The sequence below is a fragment of the Narcine bancroftii genome, chromosome 4, assembly GCF_036971445.1.
Source record: "Narcine bancroftii isolate sNarBan1 chromosome 4, sNarBan1.hap1, whole genome shotgun sequence".
In the NCBI taxonomy this organism is placed as follows: Eukaryota; Metazoa; Chordata; class Chondrichthyes; order Torpediniformes; family Narcinidae; genus Narcine; species Narcine bancroftii.
Window position 1 is genome coordinate 202109567 of NC_091472.1, and position 13547 is coordinate 202123113.

At 42.1% G+C, this 13547-nt stretch overlaps 1 protein-coding gene across 2 annotated transcripts in view; it reads left to right on the forward strand.

The window, feature by feature from the left end:
- The window catches only part of gcn1 (GCN1 activator of EIF2AK4), a 177220-nt gene that overhangs the window by 53658 nt on the left and 110015 nt on the right, over positions 1-13547 (forward strand). The gene's annotated exons all lie outside the window — the stretch shown is intronic.

Below are 13547 nucleotides of genomic sequence, written 5' to 3' on the forward strand. Positions count from 1 at the left end.
GATTCTCGGGGCTACAGTCTCTTGATATGCAGAGTTGACTCATTCTATCTAGGGTTGGCTAATTTCATATGTATAAATCTGTGTATGGTTAGCTAATTAGAAATGTATGACTTGGTACTTCTGTCCAGGGCTAGGAGACCCTTATCTGATCCAGACTACCTCAACTTCCTACATTCTATTGTACCTTACCATTCCTTATCTTAGTCTTATGGTCTTGTCACAAAGACTAGAAGATTCTTATGTTAATCGTGCTGACTCTGCTTTCCTGCATCCTAAGCCCCAAGCTTATCCTGTTTGAACTGGTTACAGCCATTTTACTGATGAACTTTAGTTTCTTCCATGTTCATAATTTTAGATCAATTTTCCCATCTCTCACAATCCTCACTTTTCTTTTAGATCAGTAATACTGATCTTTCACCATGATCAGTGTTACTGATCTTTGGCTACTAGTGTCAGTGTGACTGATCCCCCCCCCCCCCTCCTCACTTTTCTTTTAGATCAGTAATACTGATCTTTCAAGTGTAAGGTGTAGTTTTACCCAGCTGGTCAATAACCGAATTGTAATGTCTGTGTAAAGTCTTTAGGTAGGGGAGCACCATGAAGGTCAGAGTAGCGAGTCCAGCTGCTTATTAGGGTTGAGAGTATCAGGCTCCAGCTCTCAGTAAAGAGTCTAATCCATCCCACACGTTGAAACATTGAAGCAGTGTCTTTGAACCACCCGACTTTTGTAAGCGTTGTCCTGACGAAGTCTGTGAGAGACACTGCCTTCAGCAGCGAACGAGTAGCAGTCTGTGAGAAGCGCTGCCTTCAGCAGCGAACGAGTAGCAGTAGTCAGGCGGTTCCGTTGAATTGTGGCTAGTATCTGATGTCCTCTTCAGCCCCGAACTCTAGGGCCACCGATCTCCGAAGGCTGTTTGGAGCCTGATATTAAAGTGTCAAGCAGCTCACGTTGTTGGAAACTGGTGCTCCCCTTCACGGGGTGATGAAAAGTGACCAAGCTGGGGGGGGATTGTTTCTTGTGATTTAACTGTGTGTTGCAGCTTGTCTGCTAACATTAGCATATGTATCATTGAACTTGTGAGTTGCAGCCTGTCTGTGTACATTAGCATATGTGTCAACTCTCTCTCTCTCTGCTACATGTACAATCCTGACTACCATTCTGTCTGTCTTTGTCCCACCATGTCCTTTGTGCTATCGCCTCAAAACTCTTGTCTCTAATGCCTGTGTAGGCTAAGATACAAATTAGATGTACTCCACTAAAGCTGTTCAGTTCCCCTAGTCCGTATTGGAATCCCTTGTATCCCACTATGACTATACATTAAATCTATGCCCTGTCTACATTCTAAAGGAGCCCAATTGTAACCTCTGCTGCCCCTATTCCAGGGGGGACTTAAACATTAACGAACAGTATTCCAAAAAATGAGTAAACAACAATGAAAGTAAGACCCATTGTAAGCAGCAAAAAATACAACAAAAACTGAATAAACCACAATAAATGTAAAGCTCATTGAAAACAGCAATAAAATACAACAATAACTGAATAGACCACCATAACTGTAAAGCTCATTGAAAACAGCAATAAAATACAACAATAACTGAATAAACCACAATAAATGTAAAGCTCATTGAAAACAGCAATAAAATACAACAATAACTGAATAAACCACCATAACTGTAAAGCTCATTGAAAACAGCAATAAAAAACAACAAAAACTGAATAAACCACAATAAATGTAAAGCTCATTGAAAACAGCAATAAAATACAACAATAACTGAATAAACCACCATAACTGTAAAGCTCATTGAAAACAGCAATAAAATACAAAAATAACTGAATAAACCAAAAAAAAACGAGTAACATTACGGCACTTTGTCACGGCGCAGTGTAAGTTTTAGGTCTGATGGATGAGGAACTGCACGACAGGTTGAGGTTTGAATCTGTGTGTCGTGATGTTGTGGTTCAGAAGCTGGTTTAATTCTTTGAATGTGGGTCCAGCCTTTCTCTCTTGTTCTTACTGCGGTGTCTGTAATTAAAAGTACACAGAAGGGACCATCCCAGGCAGGTTTTAGTTGATCCTCTTGCCATGCTTTTACATATAACCAATCACTAGATTTTAATAAAATGAATAACAATCTGACTTTCCTTTGTGTTAGTGTAAAAATTGTAAAATGAAACACAAACCATATTTGCATGGGTTTTGAATATGTTAGACCTTATTAAAATGCAGTTGGAGCTGCTTGTCTGTATGGGGCACAACCCTCCAATTTGTTAGAGTGAGTACATAACAGACATTGCAGCACAAGAGCCCCTGCAAGAGAACTTGAAACATATTCAACCTTTAGTTCTGCCTTAAGTAAAATGCCTTGTGCCACAGCTCACAGGAGCTGGCCTTATTTAAAACAGTCTGTAAAACAGGCACCAAAAAAAGTTAAAAGATGTTCTTATGAAGATTGCACACACAATAATTTAAGTACAGGCTAGTTTCTATTATATTCCACTTAAAAGTTCTGCTGCATGAATCCTGGAGCTTGTGGAGTCATTATTGAATCAAGAAATATTGGTACCATGCCAATCTCATTCTAACATACCAATTTCTCCAGTCCTTAAGTCAAGATGTACTGAATAGCATCTGGTACAAGATCTGTGAGTTCTTAATGATATTATTATTCTTATGCACCCAATTGTTCTGAACGATGCCACCAATTTAAATCATATTCCACCTATAGCAGTACTCACACAGCACCATAGACCAGTTCGCAGGTTTATTTCTCCATTAAGCTGAATCCACTTGCGCAGGGTTTACCTCCGTGATCATTTACAATGTAACTTCCGCACTACTGGATTTAAATATAAACCTGATGAATGGGGAAAGTTATCATGAATTAAATAACAGCGGCAATACAGAGAAATTGTGCTGAGGCATTAATTTCACTCCAGAGGAAAATGCACCAGAGAAATGATTAAACTTATAGGAATCCCCATAGGAATCCCCAGAGGTATCTTTATTCTCCAGAGGTGGGTGATCTTTAAACTCACGGACCTTGACTGCTGAATGTGTAGAAGAAATGTATTAAATGTGTTGATAGGGCTCCATACCTCTAACTGCAAGACAAGAGTCTGAAGCCTCAATTTCAAGTGCCACAGTGCACTTAAAGGGACATGCACACTCCTGCTTCAACTGGCTGAACCAGCCACTTTACACATCAGATCCTTTCTTTATCTTACATACACTTAAAATAAGACGTGTAGAACTCACCCTATTTGCGCAAACATTTCTCCCTGCAAATGTTATAACATCACAACTCTCAGGTACTCCCTGTGCAAAATCACATTTGAATACAATTTATTTCATAAATTGGAATTAACTGGTAGTTAAATTCGCTCATTCTACAGTATTGATAAACGATCCTTTATGACATTTAATTTTTAGCATGAATTTTAATCAATAATGGTCAGTGACTGAAGTGGGAAGTCGTGATTTATGAAATTATCTCTGGTCTCTACTCTCCCACTCCCTGCACTTCTCCCAACATTCAGGAGCTGGCACACAGTCCCTGCCTTTTTCCATGTTACTCATCTACTATTACTTTAACTGCTTGCATCAAAATGTTAGCCTTTGCTTTCTGCTTATCCTCAGATGTCTGGACAAATGCTTTTTGTGTGATCTGTAGAAGCTGGGTTATTCCCTGCTCATGCCAATTTTCTGTCTTTTGTAATTTTCTCCTAATGTCTGGGGCTGAGTTGGTAACAAAACCTGTTAGTACCAATTGTTCCCCTGCTGGGGATTCTATGTCGAGACCCCCATATTGTATATATATTTGGTCCCAAAAATTGGTCTAACTGTTCGGCACATCCCTGGGGATCTTCTATCAGGGAGGTCAGTTCTTTCTTAAAGTTACACACTTCAGTACTGGTCAGGGGCACATTTACGAAACCGAGACCCTCTCCCATGGGAACTTCCCGCAGTGGTCTCATCCAATTGGTTTCTTAGCTTATTAGGTCTGGGTTCCTGCTCCCTGGGAAATGAATCAAAGGGTTCTGCCCTTTCTTCCTGAAGAGTCTCACGCTGTTCTGAATTAAAGTTACCTCTCTCTCCTGTCAACAGAGGTGGTAATCGAGTGCTTTGTGAGCAAGTTATCATACCACTCCTGCTCTCTTCTCTCTTCTCTAGTGGTGGGGGAGGTGGGGAAGGTGCAGAAGGGTAGGTCATAGGAGGGGAAGGAAAGATAGGAGCCGGCATAGGAGGAACATAAGGTGGAGGGAGGTAATGTAACACATTCCAACCCTGTGATTCAGGGACAAAAGGTTCCTCCTCTCTCTTATCCCTGAATTCTTTCTCATTCAAAACCAGCTGTTCAATGGATCCCTTGAGCCAGCAGGCTGCATATTCCCTGCTCTCAACATTGTCTTTCTGGTTTTGATAGAGCCATAGGTTCAAAGCTTTACACATCCATTCATCCTCAGATCCGAATTTTGGCCAGTACACGGAGCTCCCTTTAACCGGGTATTTAACCCATTCAATACAACAATACCTGACCATTGTCAGTTTGTCTTTACCACGGGTCTTTCCTGTGCCCCACTCAGATAACATCAACCCAAGCGGGCTGTACGTAGCTATCTGGTGGTCACGTCCTGTGTCAGGACTCTCTTTACTGCCCGTTATTCCCATGCTTAGAAACAAGTAAAATACCTGACCGTCGTCAGTTTCTCTTTACCACGGGTCTTTCCTGTGCCCCACTCAGATAACATCAACCCAAGCGGGCTGTACGTAGCTATCTGGTGGTCACGTCCTGTGTCAGGACTCTCATCTCTACTGCCCGCTATTCCCATGCTTAGGAACAAGTAAAATACTCTTACCGAGTTCTGGCAGTACTGCTCTAGCGCGCGTCCTTCCGCCGTTTGTTCTCAATGCCTCTTCTCGGATATCACTCGCTTCTTCCACTGACCAGCCACCCGTCGCCCGTGAGTCCAGCTGAATCAGCCGGGGTGCACCTACTCTCGTCATCGGGGTACTCTGTCAGTGGAGGGAGTGTGATCCCGGACGAGCCCCCATTTGTTAGAAATTAAAGTACCTTTAAAGAAATTGCTCGAGACAAAAATTGAGAACAAAGAACATTTATTACTACAACAATGCAAAGTTGGGTGCTTCCCCTTACCCTGGGAATACACACACACACTGGGGCTCACCCAACTTTTATACAGTTGATTTCAGTGTAGGAATACCCTCCCCCTTACATTCTTCTGCCTCCTGCTGGAGAGGTTTGGCATTAGGCAATCCTGCCTGCCTACGTGCAATTTCAGTATACTTGGAGAACCAGGGGGGGGTATCCTGTCGGTGTCCCTTCATGTCATTGTCCTTATTCACACCTTCCTGATTCTCGGGGCTACAGTCTCTTGATATGCAGAGTTGACTCATTCTATCTAGGGTTGGCTAATTTCATATGTATAAATCTGTGTATGGTTAGCTAATTAGAAATGTATGACTTGGTACTTCTGTCCAGGGCTAGGAGACCCTTATCTGATCCAGACTACCTCAACTTCCTACATTCTATTGTACCTTACCATTCCTTATCTTAGTCTTATGGTCTTGTCACAAAGACTAGAAGATTCTTATGTTAATCGTGCTGACTCTGCTTTCCTGCATCCTAAGCCCCAAGCTTATCCTGTTTGAACTGGTTACAGCCATTTTACTGATGAACTTTAGTTTCTTCCATGTTCATAATTTTAGATCAATTTTCCCATCTCTCACAAAATGATAGTAGACGACTGGCCTTTTTCCATTTCACTACATAGTTGTGCAGTGAAAGGGTAATGACTTAACCAGGTGATCTATTGCTTAAATAGAAATGTCATAAAAATCTAGGTAATTGTGACAATTGGTATGTCTCATGAATCTCAGCAAAGGTATATTCCAGAGGGAAAGTGAGGTGTTTAAGGTGGAAGCAGTTATCCAATAAATTTTTAAAAATGCAATCAAATTGAAGCAAAATGCATGCAATGTTAGCCAGATAATCAGGGTTTTATTTAGGAACCAGCAAAGGGCATCTTAAAGAAAATCACAAAAACAGAACAGTGCAAGAATAAACTAGCTAGTAATATAAAACAGATGTTTAATATTTATATATTAAAACTGTATAGTTTTTTTTAAAAAGCAAGGGAGTCGGGAGAGGCAGCATCATTCTCTTGGAGAATGAGACTGATGTTACGAACTAACAACCCTTTAAATTTTATTTGGGACTAAAGGGACTTTGTTTGCACTATCGCAAGAACAACAATGGAAAATTCACCAGACAATGGTAAATTCAAACATAACATTTCTTACTTATCTCTGAGTGTAACTAAACGTCACCCCACTCTGCGCAAATGTAAATTTGTGTGTGTCTGTGTATAATAAAGTCCCATTCTGAAAAGTCAGTCTTTAAAAGCTCCGTCTCAAACTGGCTTCTGTCTTCTATGTCAAAGGACTATGTGTGTTTAAAATACTAATGTTGTTTTTGTGCCCCTGTAACCTCCCAAACTAACACTAAGAATACATCTATGAATACATTATATATGAGAAATATAATTTAACATTAAAGATTAACATAAACCTGTTAATAATGGAGAAAGGCAGGGATTGAAGGCACTAAAATCATCTGTCATAAGAGATATTCAGAGGTTTGTAGGAAAAGAACTTCAAATGATCTCTATTACTGGAAAGATAGGAGCAAGCAGACTAAAGTAGCTAGAATTTGCCTGGCCCTGATGGCTTACAGTACAGTGTCTTGAATAAAGAAGCTGTGCAAGTGGTGGGTGTAATCGACCAGAATTTCTTGGATTCTGGTGAGGTTCTGCAGGATTTAAAAACGGTAAAATGTTTTTTTTAAAGACGATAACGGAAAGCAGAAAACCATAGGCCAGCTGGCCGTGCTGAAAGTCGTTGCCATGAAGGGAGTGAAAGAAATACATTTGCCAAACAAGTAGCATTAGTATGAACGCAGAATATGGCATCACAGTACAGGCCCTTCAGCCCTCGATGTTGGGCCGTCCTACATATTCCTTGCAAAAAATGCCGAACCTTCCCACCTCATAACCCTCTGTTTTTCCTTCATCCTTTTACCTGTCTAATGTAAGGTAAAACATCATGAGATGGGAATGTGTAAGGAGTTACCCTGTACAGGGCTGTAACAAGATGTGAATGCATCCTTGTACTTACAAGATAAGAGAGACATTGATGGATTGAGAGGCAGGAAGCTAGCAGGGAAAGGATAGCAACAGTTTTAGTCATTGGACAAGTAATGATATGATGATGTTCTAAGCACGTATCCAAGGGTATAAAAAATCACCATTTTGCTGATAACGGCAGAATGCATTCTCCGACTAACATGGTTAGTTGCAAGTGTTACAATCCGGTAATAAAGAACAAAGAACCCTGATTTCGACTCAGTCTGGTGTTTGTCTCACTCATTCATGAACAAAGCAGACCTAACACTAAGGTTCTCTTAAATGCCCCTAATGCCACAGCCTCCATTACCACCCCTTGCCAAAGCATTCCAGGTATCCACAACTGTGTAAAAAAAAAAAAAAAAAAAAAAACTTACCCTGATATCTCTCCTAAACTTTTCTCCCTTCACTTTGTACAGCTGTCCTCTGGTGTTTGCTAGACCTGCCCTGGGAAAGTGAGGCTGGCCACGCATCCCCACATTTGCTGTACAAAGTACACTGAGATTTTCCTGCTCTGTGTCACCACTTCAACCACTGTGTCAGCAGGCTTTCGTGTTTTGCTTCCACCTTGTGTGTGCCTCTCAAAATCTTGTAAGGTTTGTCCACCATTTTCCCATCATTTATTTTGCTTTCAAGGAATGAAAATCAAGCAGATTCGAGGGGCCGAATAGCCTTTCACTTAGAGAGCATGGAGGTGCACCTTCAAGAAGTAAGGCGGCAGATATTCAATTCGGACGGGCTGTTCCATAATTTTTCTGAAAGGGAAATGGTGTTTAGCAAAGCTGCTGGAGCTCTTTGAGGTTCTGAGAGAGCCATGTTCAGATTTCCAAGAGGCTGTGAATAAGGTGCCCTGTAAAAAGGAACAGCACTTGATAAGATTGCATGAGATTGGCCAATTTATGCTGTCTTTAATAGGACATGGACGAACCAGCAGAAAACATTTCAAGCCTCCTTTATTGTCAAGTAATAGTACAAAGCATGTAACATTACACAAAATTGCCAGGAGGCAGACAGGTTCGCCATTTTGTCACTTGGAACCCCTGACGTTACGAGAGAAAGAGAAGCAAGAGTCTCTTCAGTATCACTGAGTGTCTGTGGATTCATGTCTAGCGCACCACAGTGACACGGACACCTGTACAGCAAATCTCTGTCGTGATCAGGAAGCCTTCGTGGTCGATGCTCTTCTGGAGTCCTTGCCCTGAGCGCCCTCTCAAATCCTGGTTCCGACACGTGGTTCCTGTGAACCAGACTGCAGCAGCCCATGTAGGTCTCCCGAATGCAAGTCGCCACATCCTCTGTGGGACCGTCAGCTGGTCCGCAGCCACGGTCACCATCCTGTGGGGTCATCTCCTCTGCTTTTCAACGGGGGGGGCATGTTTTCCCCATTTCTGGTGCCTTGCACTGGTGTCTGCAACCCCTCAAGGACACTGCTGCGCACAGGCGCTGCCATCTTGGGTGCAGACACATGGTTGTAGGATTGTAGTTTCAAAGCACTGCCTGCTCCTCCCAACAGGCCATTTAATCCCTCTTTAGAGCAGTTAGCATTAGGAATGAGTGGTTGAACCCTTTGGAACATGCTCCCAGGTCCACAGCAGCTCTGGCAATGCCACCATTTTATTTTCGGAACAAGTAGGTCATTTTTGGATTGGCAGTCAATAACTGGTATCACAAGGATTTTTGTATGGACCTCTTTTATTGCAATGTATAGTGATGAATTGGTTGAAGAGAAAAATTGTACACCAGCACAAATTGTTGATAGCACAAAGATGGACGGGTTAACAAATTGAGGAAAACACAGATTGCAGAGGAAGATAGGCGTTCAGTGAGTTGTCTAGAAGTTGGCAGAAAAAATAATATTGGAAAAGGTGATTTTATCCACTTTATAAGGAGGAATGGAAGAATATATTGTTATTTAATTGAAGTGAGACTACAAAATGTCGTGGTATAATAGGTTTGGAAACACAAAACAAATACCATGCAGATACAATGCACCTGCATTGCAAGAAGTGAGTAAATCAGGAGGAAGGTTTTGTTGCGATTTTATTGACCACCTCTTGAGTGCAGCGCCAAAGTCGGGTTTCCGTCTTTCAGGCCGGATATATTTGCAGTGGCGGTGACATGGAGAACATTCACTCAGTTGATTCCTGAAATGAAGGAGTTGATGGATGAAGAGAAGTTAGGCAAACTGGGCCTAAACTCATTGGAATATGGAACATTGATGAGATAATTTCTAAGTAAAGAAGATTCTATGGGGTTGGATGCTAAGAGGGTATTTCCACTAGTTGGGTAATCTCAAAGTAGGAGGCAGAGTTTCAGAATAAGGGAGAGTCATAAGAAATGGGAGCCAATTGGTCTTTTGGCCATTCTCCATTCAATTATATCATGGCTGATCCAATCTTGGTTTCAAGACCCCTTCATGGCTCCCACCCGATACCATTTGATTCTCTTGTAGTTCAGATGTCCTGGCAGATCCTCCTGCACTTTTGTGCATTGTACTAACATCACAGCAGGTGAATACTTTCCCATTTAACTCCAGGTGGATTGGGCCTTCTTTCGATTTCTCTCTTTGAAGTGAATCAGCTTTGTATGCCTGCATTGTGAAGATGTAGCTCCTAGTTCCAGGTTCCTCCTGTTTATCTGTAAATAAAGCCAGTTGCTTGTGTTATGAGCCCTTAGGACCCCAAAACCCAGCAGCAATAAATATTCACCAAGACAAATGGTTACTTAAAAGTGCTTTTAATGATTTTTAAGCGTGAAAACAGAATCACACTTTAACTTATCACTATTGATTTAACTAACCTAACTTAACACCCTTCTAATTCTAAGCGCACGAGTATGTAATGTGTGTATAAATTCAGAAAAGTCCTTTGGTTCACAGTCCAATCTCACTTCTCACTCCTCCAAGTACACTGGTTGCAGGCAATTCATATACTGTGCACAGAATTTAACATTTATAAAGTTCACCAAGCTTTGGTGCTTGAAAGATAAACGGTTACCATTCAGGAATGTTCTTGTCGGTTATCAGAGAGAGATTTGTTGTATGATGGACACCCAGCCACTTCAGTGACTTGCGGAAGAAACTTACCCCCCTCAGGGTTCTCCAGATGATAACCTCTTTCTTTCAGGTCACCATATAGTCCCTATTTGTTTCTCTTATTGCAAGTGAAACATTAGATAGCCAGTCCTCTCCCCAAGCATGAACCACAAGTGCTTTGACCAGGTTGAACGAAGAATTCACAACCCATTTTCCAAATGGGGTTTTCCACAAGCTTGCCAGCTTGTCCTGTTCTAGTCCCAGCTGGTGTTGCTGGCTGTTACACTGTGGAAGTGATATCTCTCTCTTTCCCTCTCTCTCTTTGTAAACAAAAATCCATTAGAGAAGTTTCTTGTGCACTCTCCAAAGCTCTTGCAAAGCCTATGGGGCCAATATGTCAAGCATTAGCAGAGCTCAAGTATTTTAAATAAGATCTGTTTTAAAGTGTTTGTATATGACCTACACTAACAAACCCTGCCACAATTCATCTCCCAAAAACATATCTATATTCTGTCACTAGCTATCCAGGTTGGGTATGGTATTAAACAAAGCTTGCCCATTTCCACCAAAGACCTGAATGATGAGTTAAAATCAATGCTTTCAGTAATATGGGGAAAATTAGCCTTTGGCCTATATTTTATACAAAACAAAATAAACCTGGATGTCCAGCACAGTAACAGGTTCTTCTGGCCCACAAGCCCATGCCACCCAATTACAGCAATTAACCTACAGCTCATGTACAATTTTGAATGGTGGGAGAAAACGAGAGCACCTGGAGGAAACACATGCAAACATGGGGAGAACGAACCAACCCCTTACAGACAGCACTGGACTCTCACCCTGGTCTCTGACACTATAATAGCATTGCGCGAACCACCACGTTACCTGTGCCGATCCTCAACCCAAGATAATGGCAGCATCTTAATTAAAGGCTTCACAATGTCAATGTCCAAATATGTTTTCTAAGTACTATAATTGTATTTTGGTGGAATTGTGTAGTATTTTAAAAGGCAGATTTTACTCGGCATCTTAAAGGAGAAAAAAGAGATAGCAAAGTACAAGTTTGGGGAGGAGCTAAGTTTTTAAGTACAAGTTTCAAGTTTATTGTCGCATACAATTTACAGCGAGAACGTTTTGTTTTGCAAGAAGTTCAGCTAGTCAACCCATACAGAGTACAGCAGCAGAAACACAATGCAGAGTGAGAGATTGGTTATAACAGCAAGGGCAACAGTTTACTGGTGGAGTCCGATGATGAGAGAACTGTCCTTGAGTCTGGTGGTGTGATCTCACACTTGTCAACCACCTGGACCGGAGGAGGGAAAGAAACTGGTTGGGGGTGGGATGAGTTTTTTAATATGAGGCAGCAGAAGTGGAAATTGAGTCAGTGGACAGAGGGGGGGGAGCGGTGGGAGGGGGGGGGGAGCATTGTATGATGGTCTGAGTTGTGTTCATAGTTCTCTGCACTTTCTTGTTCTTGGGCAGAGTAGTTTTGATATGATGCAGGGGTGCAGTCTGACTGGATATCTTCAAAGGGCCATCTGTCGAAGTTGTTGAGGCATGCTGAATTGCCTCAGACTTCTGAGGCAGTAGAGCTGCTCAGGGCAGTTTCTTGGCCAGTCCAGTGATGTGGTTAGGCCAGGGCAAGTCTTTGGAGATGTTTATACCTGTGATCTTAAAGCAGATTGCTATCTACAATGTTGATGCTGTGAGGAATGTTAGCTGAGGCTGAGATGTAGAGATTAGACTAATTTACTGTGGGAGAGGAACAACAGTGGTAAAAACACAATGCTGGAGAAACTCAGCAGGTCAAACAGTGCCCTTTATATAGCAAAGGCAAAAATACATTTCTCAAGCTTTGGAAAAAAGTCAGCAGGGATCTGAATAAAGGGGGCAGGGGGAGGTATGGTTGCAAAGGTAGAAGGTAATAGGTGGGGGGACAGTGGAACCTATTACTGAAATGGTTGGCCACTGGAAGGTCTCTGTCAGAGGTGTGGGCAGAATGAAGGTGCTCAGCAAATCAATCTCTCAGTCTGCGCCCAGCCTCTCCGATGTAGAGAAGGCCACAGAGAGGGAGCACCAGATGCAGTAAATCAAACCTGCGGATACACAAGTGAACCCACTAAGACCATCCATAAATTGGAGTAACAACACCTGATTTTCTGTTAGGATGCTCTCCAGCCAGATGGCATTAAAAAGCAAGACTTTTCTGGTCTCCTACTCTTCCCCTTCCCTCCACCCTTCCAGCTCTCTTCCTTCTCTATTCACCCAGCCATCCCTCCTCCCCTTGCTTGCTGCTGTCCCTTCCCTCTCTTTACCCATTACTTTCTGCTTTGCGACCACACCTCTTCCCCCCGCCCCCCCCCCACTCTTTGGACGCCTGCTGACATTTCTTTACGAATCTTTTTATTCCGTTTAAGCGCACAAAAAAATCCCACAATATATAGAATGTGAGGTTACAGATTATAAATCAAACAGATAATCATCATAAACAGTAACTGATTCCACAGCAGGAGCTCTATTGTTCAAATTATAAAAACAGTAGAAAAGATATATGTTCTAAACTATCAAACTATCCTAAACTAAGTTATCTCACCCCCAACCTAATAGTTGAAAATTAGAAATTAGAAGTTAGGATGCCTTAAACAATAAAATTCAATAATAAACAAGAAAATGTTCTATTACATAAACAAAAATAGCATGACGGGAAAACAATAATAAAACATCGTATAAAAGCAGGTTGAAGAATCATGAAAGAAATTCATAACAGGCGCCACATTCCATCAAACTTAATATCGTTATGAGGGAGTCACGTGACGGAGTAGTGGCCGGATGGTGAACTCCAGCCCTCTCCAGAAAAGTCGGGAAAAACAAAGGAAAACACAAAGGCACGGAAATAAAAGTTACAGAAAAGTGAGTATAAAGGTGGAAAGAAGATGGCGACAAAAAAAGAAAAATCGAAAGCAACGGTAAGAAGAGAGGAAGAGAAGACAAAGGAGGAAAAAGGTGAAGGCCTTACCTGTCCGAAGAGGCCCGCTGCGGAGAGAGAAACCCGCTCCCTCAGGTCGGTAAATAATGGACTACAAAAATGGCTCGCAGAGCCGAGTAAAAGTGCGCAACCGCGCATGCGCGAGGCGAATGAAAAAAAACACACCGACGGGAGGGGCGACCAGCTGGGGAGTCGATCTCCACAGCCGGCAACGACAGCTGCAGAACACCTGCAGCAAGAAGAGACCACAGAAGACAATAGAAACAAGAAAGAAGAGGAGGAAAGGGCACCAAAGAAACAACAGATGGTCAACCCAGAGGAAG